Here is an 18,910-nt window from a genome sequence, read left to right on the forward strand (position 1 = left end):
CTTGATCCCTGTCTCCTGTACAATGTCACAAACCTCCATCCATAGTTCATCAGGCACTCTATCTATCAGATCTAGTCCCTTAAATCTATTTCTCTCTTCCACTGTATAATCATAAGGGATTTGATTTAGGTCATACCTGAATGGTCTAGTGGTTTTCCCTACTTTCTTCAATTTAACGGAGAAGGCAATGGCACCCCACTCCAGTACTCTTGCCTGGAAAATTCCATGGATGGAGGAGCCTGGTGGGCTACAATCCATGGGATTGTTTAGAGTTGGACACGACTGAGGGACTTCACTTTCACTTTTCAGTGTCATGCATTGGAGAAGGAAATGGCAACCCACTCCAGTGTTCTTGCCTTGAGAATCCCAGGGACGGGGGATCCTGGTGGGCTGCTGTCTGTGGGGTCGCACAGAGTCGGACATGACTGAAGTGACTTAGCAGCAGCAGCAGCAGCAGAAGCTTCAATTTAATCTGAATTTGGCAATAAGGAGTTCATGATCTGAGCCACAGTCAGCTCCCAGTCTTGTTTTTGCTGACTGTATAGAGCTTCTCCATCTTTGGCTGCAAAGAATATAATCAATCTGATTTCAGTGTTGACAATCTGGTGATGTCCATGTGTAGAGTCTTCTCTTGTGTTGTTGGAAGAGGATGTTTGCTATGACCAGTGCGTTCTCTTGGCAAAACTCTATTAGTCTTTGCCCTGCTTCATTCCATATTCCAAGGCCAAACTCGCCTGTTATTCCAGGTGTTTCTTGACTTCCTACTTTTGCATTCCAGTCCCCTATAATGAAAAGGACATCTTTTTTGGGTGTTAGTTCTAAAAGGTCTTGTAGGTCTTCATAGAACCATTCAACTTCAGCTTCTTCAGCGTTACTGGTTGGGGCATAGACTTGGATTACTGTGAGGTTGAATGGTTTGCCTTGGAAACGAACAGAGATGATTCTGTCGTTTTTGAGATTGCATCCAAGTACTGCATTTCAGACTCTTTTGTTGACCACGATGGCTACTCCATTTCTTCTAAGGATTCCTGCCCGCAGTAGGAGATATAATGGTCATCTGAGTTAAATTCACCCATTCCAGTCCATTTCAGTTCGCTGATTCCTAGAATGTCAATGTTCACTCTTGCCATCTCCTGTTTGACCACTTCCAATTTGCCTTGATTCATGGACCTGACATTCCAGGTTCCTATGCAATATTGCTCCTTACAGCTTCGGACCTTGCTTCTATCACCAGTCACATCCACAATTGGGTATTCTTTTTGCTTTGGCTCCATCCCTTCATTCTTTCTGGAGTTATTTCTCCACTGATCTCCAGTAGCATGTTGGGCACCTACTGACTTGGGGAGTTCCTCTTTCAGTATCCTATCATTTTGCCTTTTCGTACTGTTCATGGGGTTCTCAAGGCAAGAATACTGAAGTGGTTTGCCATTCCCTTCTCCAGTGGACCACGTTCTGTCAGACGTCTCCACCATGACCCACTCGTCTTGGGTGGCCCCACACGGCATGGCTTAGTTTCATTGAGTTAGACAAGGCTGTGGTCTGTGTAATTAGACTGACTAGTTTTCTGTGAGTATGGTTTGTGTGTCTGCCCCCTGATGCCTCTTGCAACACCTACCTTTGGAGAGGGAGGTTTTAATACGTCTCAAATAAAACAGAGAAATAATCAGAAAGAATATGATAGATTTGAGCAACATGAGTAGCAAACTTGACTTAATGGATATATATATGAAATGTTAGAATCAGCAACTTGAAGCACATTCTTTTCAAGCAGTTGTGAAAAAAAGGATTTAAAAATGACTATATGCTGGGCCATAAAACAAGTTTAAAACTATTGAAATCATGCATAGTAAATCCACTGACTACAATGCAATTAAGCTAGAAATCAGTAACAAGACAATAAGTAGAAAATCCCCATGTGTTCATAAATTAAACAAAATATATTGCTACTAACCCACAAGTAAAAAAATAAATCACAATGGAAATAATAAAAAAAGTATTTAAAATGAATGATAATGAAATATAACAAAATTTGTGTGATGCAGCTCAAGTGGTGCTTAAAGGAAAGTACACAGCTTTAGTTTCATACATTTGGAAACTAAATACCTGAAAATCAGTGATCTAAGTACCAAACTTAAGAAGTTAGAAAAAAGAACAGTAGATAAGCCCCCACAAAGTGGAACAAAGCAAGAAATAAAGCTATCTTCAGAAATTAATGAAACAGAAGGGCTTCCCTGATGGCTCAGTGGTAAAGAACCCACCTGCCAATGCAGAAGACCCGGGTTCAATCCCTGGGTGGGGAAGATCCCCTGGAGAAGGAAAGGGCAACCCACTCCAGTATTCTTGCCTGGGAAATCCCATGGACAGAGGAGCCTGGCAAGCTTCAGTCCCTGGGGTCGCAAAAGGGTCAGACACAAGTTAGGGTCTAAACAACAAGGAAGTAGAAACCAAACAAAACAGACTCGATAAAGCCAAAGATGATTCTTTAAAAGAATGTTGTTGTTCAGTCGCTCAGTCGTGTCCCCGTGGACTGCAGCACACCAGGCTTCCCTGTCCTTCTCCATCTCCCAGAGCTTGCTCAAATTTATGTCTATTGAGTCGGTGTTGCCATCCAACCATCTCGTTCTCTGTCGTTCCCATCTAAGAGTAATTCCCTGGTAAAGTTTATCAAATAAAATAGAGAAGGGACAAATATCGGGCAGTATCAGAAAGTAAATTTAAAGGAAGACGTCACTGCATGTTTAACAAGAGGAGCTATTATAAAGAATTTTATGCCAATAAATTCAAATGTAATGGACAAGATTTTAGAAAAATTTAACTTACCAAAATAGACACTAGAAGAACTGAAAAACGTGAACAGTCCTAAATTAACTTTAAAAAAGTAATCTGTGATCTAGAAGTTTTCACAATGAAAGATCTGGGTTGAGGAGGCTTCACTAGCAAACTCATTCAAACATTTGAGGGAGGAATAACATCAATTTTACATAAATTCCTTCAGTAAATGAGAAAAATATAATGTTTTTCAACTCAGTTTATGAGGACAGCATATCCTTGACACCAAAACCTGAAAGGAAAATTACAGGTTTATGTATCTAATGAATAAAGATGCAAATTCTGGACAGAAGGTTGGAAAGCCAAATGCTGAGATATAAAAAAAGCTAGCGTATGACACCAGGTTGAATTAATTCCAGTAGGGTTAGGTTCATTTGATATTAGAAAATTAATCACTGTGATTTAAATACTAGCAAAATAAATGGGAAAAAATTACTATTGTCTCAATAGATGCAGAAAATTTATTTGATGGCTACCTAACTCCAGTGTTCTTGTCTGGGAAATCTCATGGACAGAGGAGCCTGGTGGGCTACAGTCCATGGGGCCACAAAGAGTCAGACATGACTGAGCCACTGAGCAGACACACACATGCGTGTAACCATTTATGGTTAACAACATAAAAGTCTTCATAAACTAGGGATGGAAGAGAACTTCCTTAACCTGGTAAAAGGGGTATTTTACGAAAGTCAAATTAAAAAAAAAAATTCACAACTTGTCACAAATTTAATCCTTAACAGTGAAATATTAAAATCACCAACTGAGGTCAGGAAAGAGACATCAGTAAGTAGTACCAACGTCCTATTCAGCATTATACTGGAAAAACTTGTAACAGGCCAGAAAAAGAAGTAACGGGGGGACTCCCCTGGTGGCCCTGATGAAGTCTCAGCGCTCCCAATGCAGGGGGCCCGGGGTCCGTCCCTGCTCAGGGAACTGGATCCCACAAGCTGCGGTGAAGATGGAAGATCTGGCAACTTGGACCCAGGGCAGCCATAAACAAATAAACAATAAAATACTAGAAAAGAAACAGTGGTATAAGCATGAATATGTACAAACAGTAAATAAAAGTATGTATGCAGGAAATCTTGAAAAATATTGACAAACTATTAACAAAATATTAACAACAAAATATCAATAAACAATACGGGAATTTGGGACATATTTGAATATATGAAATCAATATACAAAATCAATTATATTTCTATAACAACTGGAACTTCTAACAACTGGAAAATAAAAGTCTTAATAATTTAAAAAACAAAAATTTTAGTTTATTAAAAATGTAATAGAAAATTTAATTGCACTTACAACAAAATTTAAAATCATTAAATATTTTGTGAGAGCTAAAACTAGTAAAAGTATTCAAGACAACTTAAAAAGTTACAAAAGGGTTATTGAGGGAAATTGAAGAGGACTTAATATATGGAGAAATATGCTAGTTCCTTGGACTGCAAAGAGATCAAACCAGTCAATCCTAAAGGAAATCAGTCCTGAATATTCATTGGAAGGACTGAGACTGAAGCTGAAACTCCAATACTTTTGCCATCTGATGTGAAGAACTGACTCATTGGAAAAGACCCTGATGCTGGGAAAGATTGAAGGTGGGAGGAGAAGAGGGTGACAGAGAATAAGATGGTTGGATGGCATCACTGACTCAATGACATGAGTTTGAGCAAGCTCCAAGAGTTGGTGATGGACAGGGAAGCCTGGCGTGTTGCAGTCCATGGGGTCACAAAGAGTTGGACACGACTGAGCAACTGAACTGACTGATGCTATATTCATATATTGAAGAGTCAATACTATAAAAATGTCAATTCTCCCAAAATTAAGCTCTAGATTCAATGAAATCCCAAACTAAACCTCAACAGATATTTTATGTGTGTGTGTGTGTATTGACAAGATGATCCTCAAATTTATATTGAAATACAAATAGCCATGAATAGTCAAGACTACCTTAGAAAAGAATGACAAAGAGAAAGCCCTTGCTCTACCAAACATGGAGACATTATTCGCTATAATTAAGACACTGTGGTGATGGTGAGATTGTAGGCAAACAGAGCAAATGAACAACAGAGAGTCCAGGAACAGATGCCCACATCTCTGAAAACCTGATTGCCCATCGGGGTGGCACCGAAAAGCAGTGCCGAGGGATACCATTCTCACACAGTGCTGGGTCAACTGGACAAACATATAGACCAAGATTCGGAGGAGGCGATGGCAGCCACTCCAGTGCTCTCACCTGGAAAATCCCATGGAGAGTCCCGGTGGGCTGCAGTCCATGGGGTGACACAGAGTCAGACACGACTGAGCGACTTCACTTTCACTTTTAACTTTCATGCATTGGAGAAGGAAATGGCCACCCACTCCAGTGTTCTTGCCTGGAGAATCCCAGGGACAGGGGAGCATGGGCTGCCGTTTATGGGGTCGCACAGAGTCGGACACGACTGAAGCGACTTAGCAGCTGCAGCATGTGTGTGTGTGTCAGTCGCTCAGTCATATCTGACTCTTGCGACCCCGTGGACTGTAGCCCACCAGGCTCCTTTGTCCAAGGGATTCTCCAGGCAAGAGTACTAGAACAAGATTAACCTTGATATTTTTCATACAATTTACAAAAACCAACTCTGTAAAGTTGGGCTCTCACCTGACACCATATTTGTGCTATTCCTGGAAACCTGGGTTTGGGGAGCCCCTGTGTGTGTCTGTGAGAGAAAGAGAAAGAAAGTGAGTGTGTCAAGTGTGGGTCTATTGAGTGAAAGTTGCTCAGTCGTGTCCAACTCTTTGCGACCCCATGGACTGTAGCCCGCCAGGCTCCTCTGTCCATGGGTTTCTCCAGACAAGAATACTGCAGTGGGTTGCCATGCCCTTTTCCAGGAGATCTTCCTGACCCAAGGATCAAACCCACGTCTCCTGCATTGGCAGGCAGGTTCTTCTACCGCTGAGCCACCAGGGAAGCTTCCATAGTCTGGCCTTTTCCAGAACATCATGGAGTTGGAATCATACAGTGGGCAGCAGTTTCAGACTGGCTTCTTTGCCTTGGCAATCTGCATTTGTTAATATGTCTCCTCTGTCTTTTTGGAACCTGCTAAGCTCTGTTCTTTCAACCACTGACCCTGTGACCGAGGTGGAGCAGGAGATGCTGCAGGCTGAGCCAAGGTCTTCTCAGAGCCTGGCGGTGCTGCGGTCCACTGAGCGGGCGAGGAGTTACCAACGGGAACAGGGAAAGTGGGGGAGGCTTTGCTAAAGCCCACCTTAGACGTGTGGACGGGGTTCCTGGGGAGCCCTGTAGACGGGCACTGCCCACTCAGATGCATCCCGCCCTCCCCTCCCTGGGGGAGCACAGAACAAAGGATGCTGGGTGGTGACAAGGGACCCCGAGCCACCTCACCCCACACCCTGCTGGGCAAGGAAAGAGCACTCTGGGAGGAAAATGCCCACCCCCTAATCCACCTTGCCCTGAGCCCGGAAGGCCACTGGGGTCTCCTGCCCCCTCCACAGGCGGAGGGCTTTGCAGCGAGCAGACGGCCTCCTGAACCTCCCCACCAGATGCGAACCGGCTGGGGGTCATCTGTCCGCCTCCCTCCCGGGCCGAGACAGAAGTGTCCCTCCGCGTCTGATGCCGGCCTGGATGGCTCTCACCCTCCGGGTCCCCAGCAATTGCTCCCAACCTCCTAGGCCTCCCTCCTGGCTTCCTCCTTGGCTTGGCATCATTCATGCCCACAAAATGAACAGAGGAACAAGCTTTTCACTCGGGGTCAGCCCTCGACCGGAAGAATTCATGCGAAGTTTTGCAAAACTCGGCCACCGTCAAGGTCTGGCCTCTTGAATCTCCGCGGGCTTGGGGAGGGTGAGGGCTCAAGGCGCCTCTGCAGGATGGACGGGGCGGGGAGGTGCAGGGGCTGGAGAAGAAACGGACGATATGGACCAGCTCCCAAAGAAGAAAAAGCCCTGTAAACGGCATCAGACACCTCCTCCCTATAGAGCTTCGAGGAGCTGTTTCTAGGGTCCGCCTCTCACAACACGGGGTACCCCAGACTGTGCATCTCAGCCATCGCGTCTGAGGCCCAAACTACAGAGTCTCTGATGTTTCTTCTTGCAGACGTTTTTTCCCCCACAATCTGAACTTTTTTTCCCCAAGGTCCCCCAGTCTCCAGTGAACCCTCTCCCGTCTCTTTTTCTTGCTGAAGCTGCAGATGTACACGACGGTGGTGTGAAAAAAGCTAATTAAACTGCAGCGACTCTGCGGGGGGCAGGCAAGCCCCCACCGCGCGCAGGGCGTGATTGATCCGCGCTGTCACTCCGCGCCGCTGGGTGTCAGAACTTAGTGACAAACCGGGGATTACAGAGGCCCGGAGTCACTCTCCCGCTTTGTCGTTCGGCAGACATCAAAGCGGCGGGGAGTTTTAGTGTTTTTCGTAAGTAGTTAGGCCAGGAGTCGCTCACAGTTTAGAATCCGTGTACAACTCAAGGTGGGGGGTGGGGGAGGGGACGCAGAAACCACCCCAAAATGATTCGTTGGATTAAAAAAAAAAAGAAGAAGGAAAAGAAAACCAAAGCCGAGCAAAGCAAATGAAACGGAGGCCGGTGGCAGAAGCACGCTCTTGGCAGGGGTTGCTGGAGATTTTGCATTATTTGTCTAAGCCACACGGAGGCCTGCTGGGGCGAGGCACGCCGTCTGAAAATTAGGTTTTCTAGGGGAAAAAAATGCCTCTAAACGCTACAGTGCTGGTGGCTTCCTAAGCAAGGGGGTTTATTTTAATCAGTGCAGGAGGAAGCTGGGGGGGGTGGGGTGGGGGGTGGTCACAGGGATGTGTTTGAGGGTGAATACCAACAATTAGTATCACAGAAACCATTGGAGACTCACCTTATCTTGAAGGTACACAGATTCCCAGAGACAGTGCAGTTGAAGCTGGGCTTTCTCAGGATATTTACCTTCAGCAGCAGAGCAGAGAGCTGAAATCAGAACAAGGTGGGGAAGCTGCAATCATGTCACCCTTGGGATGCGAATGGTTTTCCCGGAAGTAGCACTGAGCCCCTTGAGGACACTGTTGGGGTCAGGCCTCTGATAAGGCTGGGGGGCATCACGCTCTGTGGGGTGCCAGTTCTGCCCATCACTTTGAGCAGAGGCAGACCCTGGACAGGGAGCAGCTCTGCGGTGGCCACACGTGGACTCTGAAGGTGCACGGGTGGACATCAAAGACGGGGTGACCCAGCCCACGTGGTGTGGGAGGGGAGCAAAGGCTCTGCTGTGTGACTCTGGGTAAGTCTGTCGAGCTCTCCGGGCTTCGGTTTCTTCATCCTCCACAGAGGGAAATAATTCTTTCTTCCTCGCTCAGTGGGTTGTGCAAATGTATTAAGCAGCGCTAATGACCGTGTTTCACAAATTAACTGTTAGGTGCATCCGTCAGGAAATGGAAGCAGGGAAAGAGCATCTTCTACATGTGCTGGGCAGGTGACACGCGTGAAGAAAGCCATCATGGCAGCACCCACGTGAGCACTTGACACCCACGTGGGTCTCCTACAGCACTTTCACCGAGACTCACTCTGGTTTACGTTGCGTCTAAAACCCACTCAGAACAAATAATGGCCTTGATTCTCTTCTGTGTGTATGCAGGAATCTAGGCATGCCTATTTGTATCCTGACGAGCAAAAACAAGAAACATAAAAATCACGATGGTAGATTCAGGTGTTACTGCTATGGATAAACGATGGAATGGGCCATCTGCAGGAGGAAGGCGGACGTGGGGGAGGAGGAAGGCCTGTGCTCAGGAGGAGGTCCCGGCAGGTGGCTGGTAGAGCATCGCCCACCTGTGGAACAATACCCCACGGCCCCCACGGCTGGGCTCCAAAGTGGACTTTGGAGGGGTCTGATGGCCCCTCGAGCAAATTCATGCTGACTGAGCTGCCAGGGCGCCCATCCAATGTGTAGACCGATCCATCTGCAAACTGGGCCCCAGCTCTTGCTTAGTGAGTAGGCCACCCAAGGACAGCCAGCAAGGCAGATTCTTAACACCGGACCACCAGGGAAGCCCCTGACTTTCTTTTCAGGTCATAGACTCGTGCTTCACTTCTCGACGTTATCTCTGACACATTGCAATTGAGTGCATCACAGTTGATTCTCATTGGGGTATTCTAGTCTTTCCTAGAAATACCTGTATTAATAAATACAACCTGTAAACTGAGCTCCTTCTATATACACCCAAGGGCATCTTATTATAGGGATTTCTATTTATTAAAGTTGCAGAATTACTTTGAAGAAACCAGTGACTTTCTTTGTAAGACTACAGAGGACATGAGCCTACCAGAGCTGGGTTCTGCTTCTCCAACTACAGAGAGGTTTCCTCAGATGAAATCTCTGTGGAATAGAGTTCTGTCTTCTCTAACAAAGTTGGGTCTGGTCCCAGCCCTCTGAGCCAGTGATGCCACGCCTCTGTATATATCCGAGAGTCACTCCCACTCGGGCCCCAGGAGACAAGGCCAGGAATGGTTGTTGCATTTCTCCCCAAGAGTCAAAAGATGAAAAACAGGCTTAGTGTCTCTTGGCGGCAGGAGAGACAAATCACGGTGTATTCCTATCAAGATATGCTATTGGTTGGAGAAAATGCCTGCACCACAGAGGAGGGCGTGAATGCAAATAAATCTCAAAAACAAAAAATGAACAAAGAAATGCAAGTCACAGAGGACAACACGGTAGGATTTTGTTAATAAAGAAACTGGCAACAATCAGTACACTGATCGGGGACGCATACAGAAGTGGAGACTCTGCGAAAGAAGAGAGAAGGAAGGAGGAAGTGGGGGGATGGGGAGGACAGGAAGTGGGGGGAGGAAGAGGATGGTCTTCTTTCTGGAGTGAGGCTGTGTCCTCCCGGCTCAAGGAGACTCGGGCAGGCAGTGTGTTGGGTATAGGGGTAAACCACTGAGATCACTGAGATCTCAGAGTTCCTGTATTAGAGGATATTTAGGTACGCAGCAAGTAGGTAGCAGGGGTTTTCCAGGTGGTACTTGTGGTGAAGAACCCGCCTGCAATGCAGGAGACATAAGAGACACGGGTTCAATTCCTGGGCCGGGAAGATCCCCTGGAGAAGGAAATGGCAACCCACTGCAGTTTTCTTGCCTGGAGAACCCCATGGACAGAGGAGCCTGGTGGGCCACAGTCCATGGGGTCCCAAAGAGTCGGACGCCACTGAAGCAACTTAGCATGCAGTCTCACAGTAGGTAGCAAGGTTTGCAAACTAGAATGCTCAAGTAATGGACAGATTTTCTTCTACGGTGTTCTAGAGGAACACAAGAAGCAGAGGCAGTTCATAGCAGGGATGTCTTAAAACAATAGCTTCCCGTGTGTCTTCTTTCATGAGGCATCTGTTCCGCTCTCTAGCCCATTTTCAAATTGGGTTGTTTATTTCCTTATGGCTAAGTTTTAAGAGGTTTTTTGTATCTTTTATGTATAACTTCTAGATCAGATATTTTTGCAAACATTTCCCCCTAATCTGTGGTTAGTTTTTTCATTCTCTTATCACTGACTAGAGATTTTAACTTTGATAAACTCTATAACATCTAGAATGGTTGAAGAAAAACAATGGAATATTATTCACCATAGAAAAGAATGAATAATGCTAAAGGCAGCAACTGTCATACTAAGTTAGTGAAATCAGTCAGACGGAAAGACAAAATGTTTTATAATATCAGTTATATGTGGAGTCTGAAAAAATAATACAAGTGAATTTATTTACAAAACAACTAGACTCACAAATGTGGAAATCAAATTTATGGTTATTACCAAAGGTGGAAGAAAGGACAATAAATTAGGAGTATGGGATTAGGAGACACGAGCTGCTATATATAAAGTAGATAAGCAGCAGGGACCTGTATTCAGTATCTTGTAATAAACGATAAGGGGAAAGAATCAGAGAAATAGACGTGTATCACTGGCTCACTTTCTGTACATCTGAAATGTAAACCAGCTTCGCCAACAATCAGAGAAACACACGGCTTCTAGAAGAAGGCTTAGGGCCAGCACGAGCCGGGGTTGCTCTCCTCCACCTTCCAGATCCCCAGCTCACGTCACACACCTTGTGTAGTGAACACACTGCTCGGGAGCTCCTCAGACGGCAGGGCAGGGTGGAGCGGGGCTGGCCTGAGGGAGTCTTAGTTCTGACACAGGGAAGGGTGGCGACAGGAGGCAGTGCCCGGAGGGCGGGCGACCGAGTCTGCCCCCTTGGCTGCATGTGTGAAGGTCAGTGTGTGACCTCGGACATGAGAGGAGAAGCACATCGGGGTCAGGGCAGCGCTCAAGATCAGCGCCGAGATATGGCATCAGGCCAACCAAGACGGAAGAGGTTGACGAGCTGCTGCTGGCATCACCACAGGAGCCACCTCCTCAGAGAGACGGGGGAGACCCCGCGGCCGCTCCCCAACGCTTCTGTTCACTTTCGTCCTTGCAGAACACTTTGCAGCATCTCCTAAATTTGCAGGTTTTAGGGTGTGTTGCTGTGTTTGCTTATTGCTGGTCCTCCACCCTCTTCCCTCCCTGGAGTCTCTGCCCCTGGGGAGTCAGCTTTGTCCCCTTAACTTCTGAGTCAGAGGAGCATCCTGTGAAGGCTGTCTCCAAGAGTACAGCATTCAGACATCCAACAACACACCCTCAAACAGAGCTGCAAGAAACAGCTTTTTCTAGTTACGCAGGAAGGACAGCTAAGACACTGGGAGCTGTAATCTCTCTGTCTGTCTGTCTCTCCAGCCTGCTCCTAATTACTCAGAATAGGCAAAAGTTTCAAACTGCCTCCTTCAAAGTTCCTTGGTCCTGATTAATAATGTTTCAAGACTTCACCTCCAAGCCTCTCCTGTCCATTTGGAATTTAGACAAAACATGCGGATATCTTCTTGGTGTTTAGAAGAATTCCCTTCTCCTCCTTGGAGGAGTCAGGAGACATTTCCAGAGGCGTCTTGGGAAATGATCTGCTAGTCCAGACCCTGGCACGAGTGACGTGGGCTTTCTGAAGCACTTGCTTGCTGGGACAGTGGGGCTGGTTCCCGCAGGACGAACACAAGCTTCCTCCCCACACCTGCCGGGCACCTGGGCCAGGCACCCCGACAGCCCCTGCAGAGGGTGTCAGTGCCCCACCGCCCCTCTGACCCAGAGGAGGAACAGGCAGGAGCAACGGCCCAGCCCCCGGGCCGGCAGGCTGAGTTCCTCTTGCCGCTAAACCAGGAAGCTCATAAAAAGACTTATCTCTGGGTAACCCATGCCTCCCCAGTTTCCACCCGCCTGGCGCCTGGGAAAGGACAACAGAGGGGCGTAGAGAACAATGCCCGTCTGTGAGGCCGGGCCTGCCACCGAGTCATGGGAACCCCAGGGGCTCCGTCCCGCCATGCCTTGGCCCTGTGCCCAGGGGGCCAGGCGTGCTCCTCGGTAGACCAGATGGCCCTGGTGGCCAGTGGTGCTCCTGACCTGCCATGTTCTTTCTTAAATGGTAAAACCCTTCTAAGAAAGCCTAGTGGGTATCCTGGTTTTCTCCTTTTATTTCTTAGAACATTCCTGATATCATGACTCTGGAATAAATGTGCCACCTCCTCCCTGGATGGGGCTGAAGACAAGGCCCGTGGTAGGTCACTCCCTTCCCCTCACCTCCATCCTGCCTTCCGCCCCCCACCCCCCGGTGGAATTCTCCATCCAAAAGAGCACTGCCCGAGGGTCAGGAGGTGGCGATGGGCCCCTTTGGTTTGCTTGAGCCTCAGCAACAATCCATGGAGTCATCTCCTGACAGGCCTCTTGGGCAGGCGAGTGTCCAGGTGAGTCCCTAAGGTGGGCCCTGCCCTTCTTCCCTCCCCTCCAAGCCATCCCACCATGGCTGAGTTACCCAATATTCTTTTCTTTACATTTCCTGTCTGCTATTTCATGAGTGGTTTGCCACCAACCTATGCACACAGATACCTATTTTTTATCTCTCCTTTATGGATAAATTAGCTGACGTACAGGTTTGTCAAAGGCCATCATTAATCACTGGCTGAGAGAGGACTCCTGACCCTTGCCTCCTGTCCTGAGGCTGTCTCTGTTCTATTACCAGCTCAGAATCTCTTCTCCAGGTTTTCGGTCCTAATGCATTTCACAGGCCCCATCACACTATGCATGATAAAAAGGGCATCAGTTTACCCACGGCCCACCCCCTCACGAGGGAAGCGAGCTCCAGAGATGGCTCCCAGATTGCACAGGGAGGGTGCCTGAGACTGGGTGAGGTGGGTGGGCTGGCCGCCCACTCCGTCTCACCCCAGGCCTGCCCCCTGCTCCCAGGCCCTCTGGCACTGGGCACCCAAAGCCTTTTCCCTCTAATTTCTCTCCTCCCCGCCAGCGGACCAGGCGGCCCCTGTGTCCTGGGCCTCACATCCTCGCCTGGCTCCTGTACCCACCGGCTTCCTCTGAGGAGGGCATCCACCAGCTTCCTCTGAGGAGGGCATCCACCGGCTTCCTCTGAGGAGGGCAGCCGCAGGAAGGGAGCGGGAGAGCTCAGCACAGGCAGACTGAGGGGTGTGGGGGGAGCGCGAGATGAGAGCGGAGACAGACACACGGGAGCGTCCTCCAAGGACACAGGGGCGCAGGAAAAGCCCGTCGCTTCTGATTACGGGTTCAGTCTGGGAAAACTAATAAAGTGAGAAAAGAAAAGGTGTTGGTTGGTAAAATGACTACAAATTAGAGCTGATGAAGCAGAACGCCGTGGCCTGGGTCTGATGACCACACATTCCATGAACGCCCTGCATGTCATCAGGAACGGCAAATGTGGACCTCGGTGTCGTCACACTGTGTGAGGATGCTTATCCTGTCTGCTCCAAGGACAGTGTGGCCAGAGCTTTGGGGTTAGAAGGGATGCAAAAAAGACCCCTATTTACAGAAAACTAAAGACTGACGCTGAGGCTGAAACTCCAGTACTTTGGCCACCTCATGAGAAGGGTTGACTCATTGGAAAAGACCCTGATGCTGGGAGGGATTGGGGGCAGGAGGAGAAGGGGACGACAGAGGATGAGATGGCTGGATGGCATCACTGACTTGATGGATGTGAGTTTGGGTGAACTCCGGGAGTTGGTGATGGACAGGGAGGCCTGGCGTGCTGCGATTCATGGGGTCACAAAGAGTTGGACACGACTGAGCGACTGAACTGAACTGAGCTGAAAACTTAATTAACACTACTATCTGTTATACTGGGCTTCCCAGGTAGGGCCAGTGGTAAAGAATCCTCCTGCCAGTGCAGGAGACACAAGAGACAAGGGTTTGATCCCTGGGTCAGAAAGATATATAGGAAAGTTGTTAAGAGAGTAAATCCAAAGAATTCTCATTACAAGGAAGGAATATACTTTTTTCTCTTCTACTTTTATCCATATGGTGACAGATTTTCACCACTAAATTTATGTTAGTCATTTCATGCTCTATATGAATTAATAATGGTGCTGTACACCTTTGATTGATACAATGTTGTATCAGTCACTGTATGTCAGCGATAGGGGTTTCCCTGATGGCTCAGTGGTAAAGAACCCGCTTGCTAACGCAGGAGATAAGGGTTCAGTCCCTGGGTGGGAAGATCCCCTGGAGAAGGAAATTGCAGCTCACTCTGTTATTCTTGCCTAGAGAATCCCATGGACAGAGGAGCTTGGCAGGCTACAGTCCATGGGGTCACAGAAGAGATGGACACACTTAACAACAACAATATGTCAACGATATCTCAATAAAACTGGAAGAAAGCACACACCCCCCCAAATATAAAACATAAAATAACAAACCGTGGACTCAAAGAAAAATCTGAAACAAAACATCATCTTGAGTCCTGCCAGTGCCCCCTCTTTTCTGGTCTCTGGTGTGAGGTCCAGCAGGCAGCCACAGGGCCGCTGAGGCTGACGATGAGCCTTGGCCGAGCTCTAAAGGAGCAAGATGCGAGACGCTCACTTCTAGAGCAAGGGCCAAGCGTGACCCTCAACCAGGCCACGGGCTCGTGCACCATCCCCAGGAGACTTCTGCAGGCACCCAGCTCTGGGCTCCTCTAATATTTCCTTAAAGAGCTCCGCATTGAAAAAGAAAAGCACAGGGAGTGGAAACAGAGGTGGGGGCACATGAAAAAGCCAAATCCCGCCCTCCTCCAAGTCAGCTGAATGGTGGGAAGACAGAGATGCAGCCAGGCTTTCTGTGTTCACTTTGAACACGTCCTTTAGAGCCTTTTTCCGGCTCCCTTGTCTCCGCCTCCTCGTCCTTCCCCCAGTCACAAAATATCTGCAGACCGCAAATAAACATCTCGTGAGACGGCTCAGGTTTTCACCATCAGTGCCTTGCACAGCTCTGATCTTGTTTTAAAGGCTTTTGAGAGCACATGACCCAGCAATTCCAGTGCTAGGTATGCAGCTAAGGGAACGGAAAACAGACGTCCACACAAAAGCTGTCCCATGAGTGTTGATAGCATCATTATTCAGAAGAGCCCAGAGATGAAAAAACCTGCATGTATCAACTGACGGACGGATGAAAGAAGTGTGGTATATCCACACAATGGAGTATTATTTGGCAATAAAAAGAATGAAGTAACAACGCATGCTACAACAGGGGTGAGCCTTGACATCCAGATCCTAAGTGAAAGAAGCCAGACGCAGAAAACCACGTAGTGTTTGATAAAGACAGAGAGTAGGTTCGCAATTGCCAGGAGCTGAGGGTGGAAGGCAGGAAGCAGTTCAAGGCTTGGAGATTCCTTTCAGAGGTAATGAAAATGATCCCTAATTAACTACTATGGTGATGGTTGTTCAACTCTGTGAATACACTAATCACCAAATTGGAGGCTGTTATGTGCGTGGACTGTATGGTATAGGAACTACATCTCAATTAGGTTGCTTTTGAAAAGTTTTAGTTATTTTGAAAGTGAAAGTGTTAGCTGCTCAGTTGTGTCCAACTCTTAGTGACCCCATGGACTATATAGCCTTCCAGGCTTCTCTGTCCATGGGATTCTCCAGGCAAGAATACTGGAGTGGGCTGCCATTCCCTTCTCCAGGGAATCTTCCTGACCCAGGGATTGAACCCAGTACACTCTTTACTATCTGAGCCACCATTTTATCCACAAGTAAATCAGTAAATCTCACACACACATACTCACAGATGGTGTAGCAGCTCTGAGCTGGAGCAAGAGAGGAATTTAAGGGTGACGCCAGCTCGGAGGCAGCCAGGTCTATAGTCCATGTGGAAGGCAAACATCCGGGTCAGGGACCTGGAGTCCAGAGAGGCCTGCCAAGCAGTGGGCACAGGCTCAGGAGGGCCCTGTTGACCTCTGACCTTCAGTGACAACCTCTTAGTCAGGTGCTGGGGAGCCATGGTTGGGGAGGAGCAAGCCCTCAGAGGAAACCAGAGTCACTGTGGGAGCCAGATTCGCTTCTCAAGAGAAAGCAGCTCTGTCCTTCTGTCCTCTCGGACTGGGCCAGCTCCTCTCTACCCTGACTCGCTGCCTGCTCTGGGCTTGTGCTCTGCATCCTGGTTCTCTGATGGCCTGGATTGCTCACCCAGGAAGAAGGCAGAACCTTCCTATCACCTGGGTAGGGTTTGGTCACCCAGGGGCTGCTCTCTCACTGGGGGTCATAGGTTGAATGGTGAACACCCTTCTCCAAGGAGTATGTTCATGTCTTGACCCCAGGGACCTGTGAGTGTGACCTTACTTGGCAAAAAGATATTTGCAGACATGGTTAAGTTAAGGATTTTGACTTGAGAATGTCCTGGATTATCCAAGGTAAGTAAGTGTTAGTTGCTCAGTCGTGTCTGACTCTGTGACCCCATGGACTGTACCTGCCAGGCTCCTCTCTCCATGAGATTCTCCAGGCAAGAATACTGGAGTGGGTTGCCATTTCCTTCTCCAGGGGAATCTTCCTGACCCAGGGATTGAACCCAGGCCTCCCTAAATTCAACAACAGGTGTCCTTATTGGAAGAGGAGAAGACACAGACAGAGGGGGGCAAAAGGGCATGCAAAGAGGGGGGCAAAAGGCCATGCAAAGACTGAGCAGAGTTGGGGGTGAGGAGCTGCAAGTCATGGAATGCCAACAGCCACCACGTGCCGGAAGAGGTGAGAAAAGGAGTCTTTTCTAAAACCTCCGAAGGGAGCATGGCCCCACTGACACCTTGATTTTGGACTTCTGGCCCCCAGAACTGTGAGAGAATAAATTTCTGCTGTTTCAAGTCCCCCAGATTGTGTGCATTTATTACAGCAGCCCCAGGAAACTATACACTGGGGAACTGAAGACCAGCATAATGGACATACTTGCTCCCCCAGCCTCCTGCTACATGCTTCTCATGGTCCATCCTAACCCCAGACAGAGGGAAGAGCCTAGTAGCCAGAACTGACCAATCAGAGAGCCCTATCTCCTCAGCTGCCAGTGATTGGTCCAGGAGCGACTCGTGACCCAAGTGGCTGTCCAATCAGAGCCCTTCCCTAGCTTTTTATATGATTGAGCAGGTGAGCAGACAAGGCAATGGCACCCCACTCCAGTACTCTTGCCTGGCAAATCCCATGGACGGAGGAGCCTGGTGGGCTGCAGTCCATGGGGTCGCGAAGAGTCGGACATGACTGAGCAACTTCACTTTCACTTTTCACTTTCATGCATTGGAGAAGGAAATGGCAACCCACTCCAGTGTTCTTGCCTAGAGAATCCCAGGGACGGGGGAGCCTGGTGGGCTGTCGTCTCTGGGATCACACAGAGTCGGACACGACTGAAGCGACGCAGCAGCAGCAGCAGAGCAGGTGAGAGTTTACACGTCTCTTTCCACTGGGCCTGCTAAGCTGGTGCACGAGGAACCCAGGGAACTGGAGGACATTTCTGTGCTGTCTGGAGAAATCTGGTGTGCAGTAGAAGGAGGCCAGTGTGTGGAAGGAAACAGAAGCAAGAGGCCAGGTTCGAGAGTGAGGATATCCTGAAGAGGTTTAAACTTCTAGGTCCAGTTGACCTTGGGGCCAGTTCCACCGTTCCTATGGTTTGCTCTGTGAAGCTGAATCTTTGTGCCCAGGCTAGATGAAGTTGGATTCTGGCCGAACTCTGGACAAAACTCAGACTAACACAACAGATTGAGAGCAATGGCCATGTCCCTGGGCAGAGCAGGCTCTCAGAACAGGCTTTACTGCATCGCCTGCATTCTTTTCCATTTCAGCAAAGGTCTGAGGACAAGATCAAGGACTAGCGTTGCTCTGTGTTGAAGAAAAGAGGAGAAAGGCACGTGCTTGAGAAAAATGGGTCTCCTTGATCTTTGCAGCATCAGTCAGAATGTCCAAAGAACTCAGTGGAGACCATTTCAAGCAGGAGAATGTTCGTTCCTGTTTGGTGGAGCCTGGGGAAGAGAAGAAGAAGAAAAGACTCAGACAGGGAGCCAAGTCAGGGTGGGCACAGAGGCCCCGACTGCCTTTCATAACCACACAAGGCCACGGAGCCAGCCCTGGCCCCCAGATCACAGTGACGTCTGAAATTTCTTTCAGGCTTTTCCTTTCCTTTCAGGTCCTTTTGGGTTCTTCAGCCCATATGTTGCTAATTTTCCCTCTTTTCAAAGCTCCCTGTTGCATTTCGAGTCAGAAGGCATCCTATTCATCGCTTCTGAATTTGAGGGGGAGGAAACTGCAGAGGTCAGCAGGCCTTTTAATATAGAACATAGATGAGTTGGGCCGGGCATGAACATGTGAGTGCGTGTGAGCACACACGTGGCTGCTTATTTCCTGCCTCCAGCCAGTCTTCAGTTCCATCACGCAGGACCACAGGTACGACTTGAGCGGCTCCTCTTAGAACCGTTCCTCGCCTCTCCTTCAAGGAAGAGGCTTCTTCCCCAAAGGTGCCTTTTGTAGTTCTCTGCGTCTGCCATGCAGCCCTCGACAGAGCTAATTACCAGTCAGCAAGTGGCCCTGGGAGGCTGTGGTGTGCTGGGGGACTGTTTCCTCATACTGCCTCTTATCTTTCCAAGTGGCAGAGGGCCCCTCTCGCCAGAGATAGTGCAGACAGGAGGCCCTGCCAATTAAGGCAGTGGCAAAGAAATGGTGGATGGCTAGTCTTTCAACGAAGGTCAATAGCAAGAGGGTTCGTGGAGAAGCTGAAGCTGGTTGC

This window comes from Bos indicus, chromosome 19 (genome assembly GCF_029378745.1).
Source record: "Bos indicus isolate NIAB-ARS_2022 breed Sahiwal x Tharparkar chromosome 19, NIAB-ARS_B.indTharparkar_mat_pri_1.0, whole genome shotgun sequence".
In the NCBI taxonomy this organism is placed as follows: Eukaryota; Metazoa; Chordata; class Mammalia; order Artiodactyla; family Bovidae; genus Bos; species Bos indicus.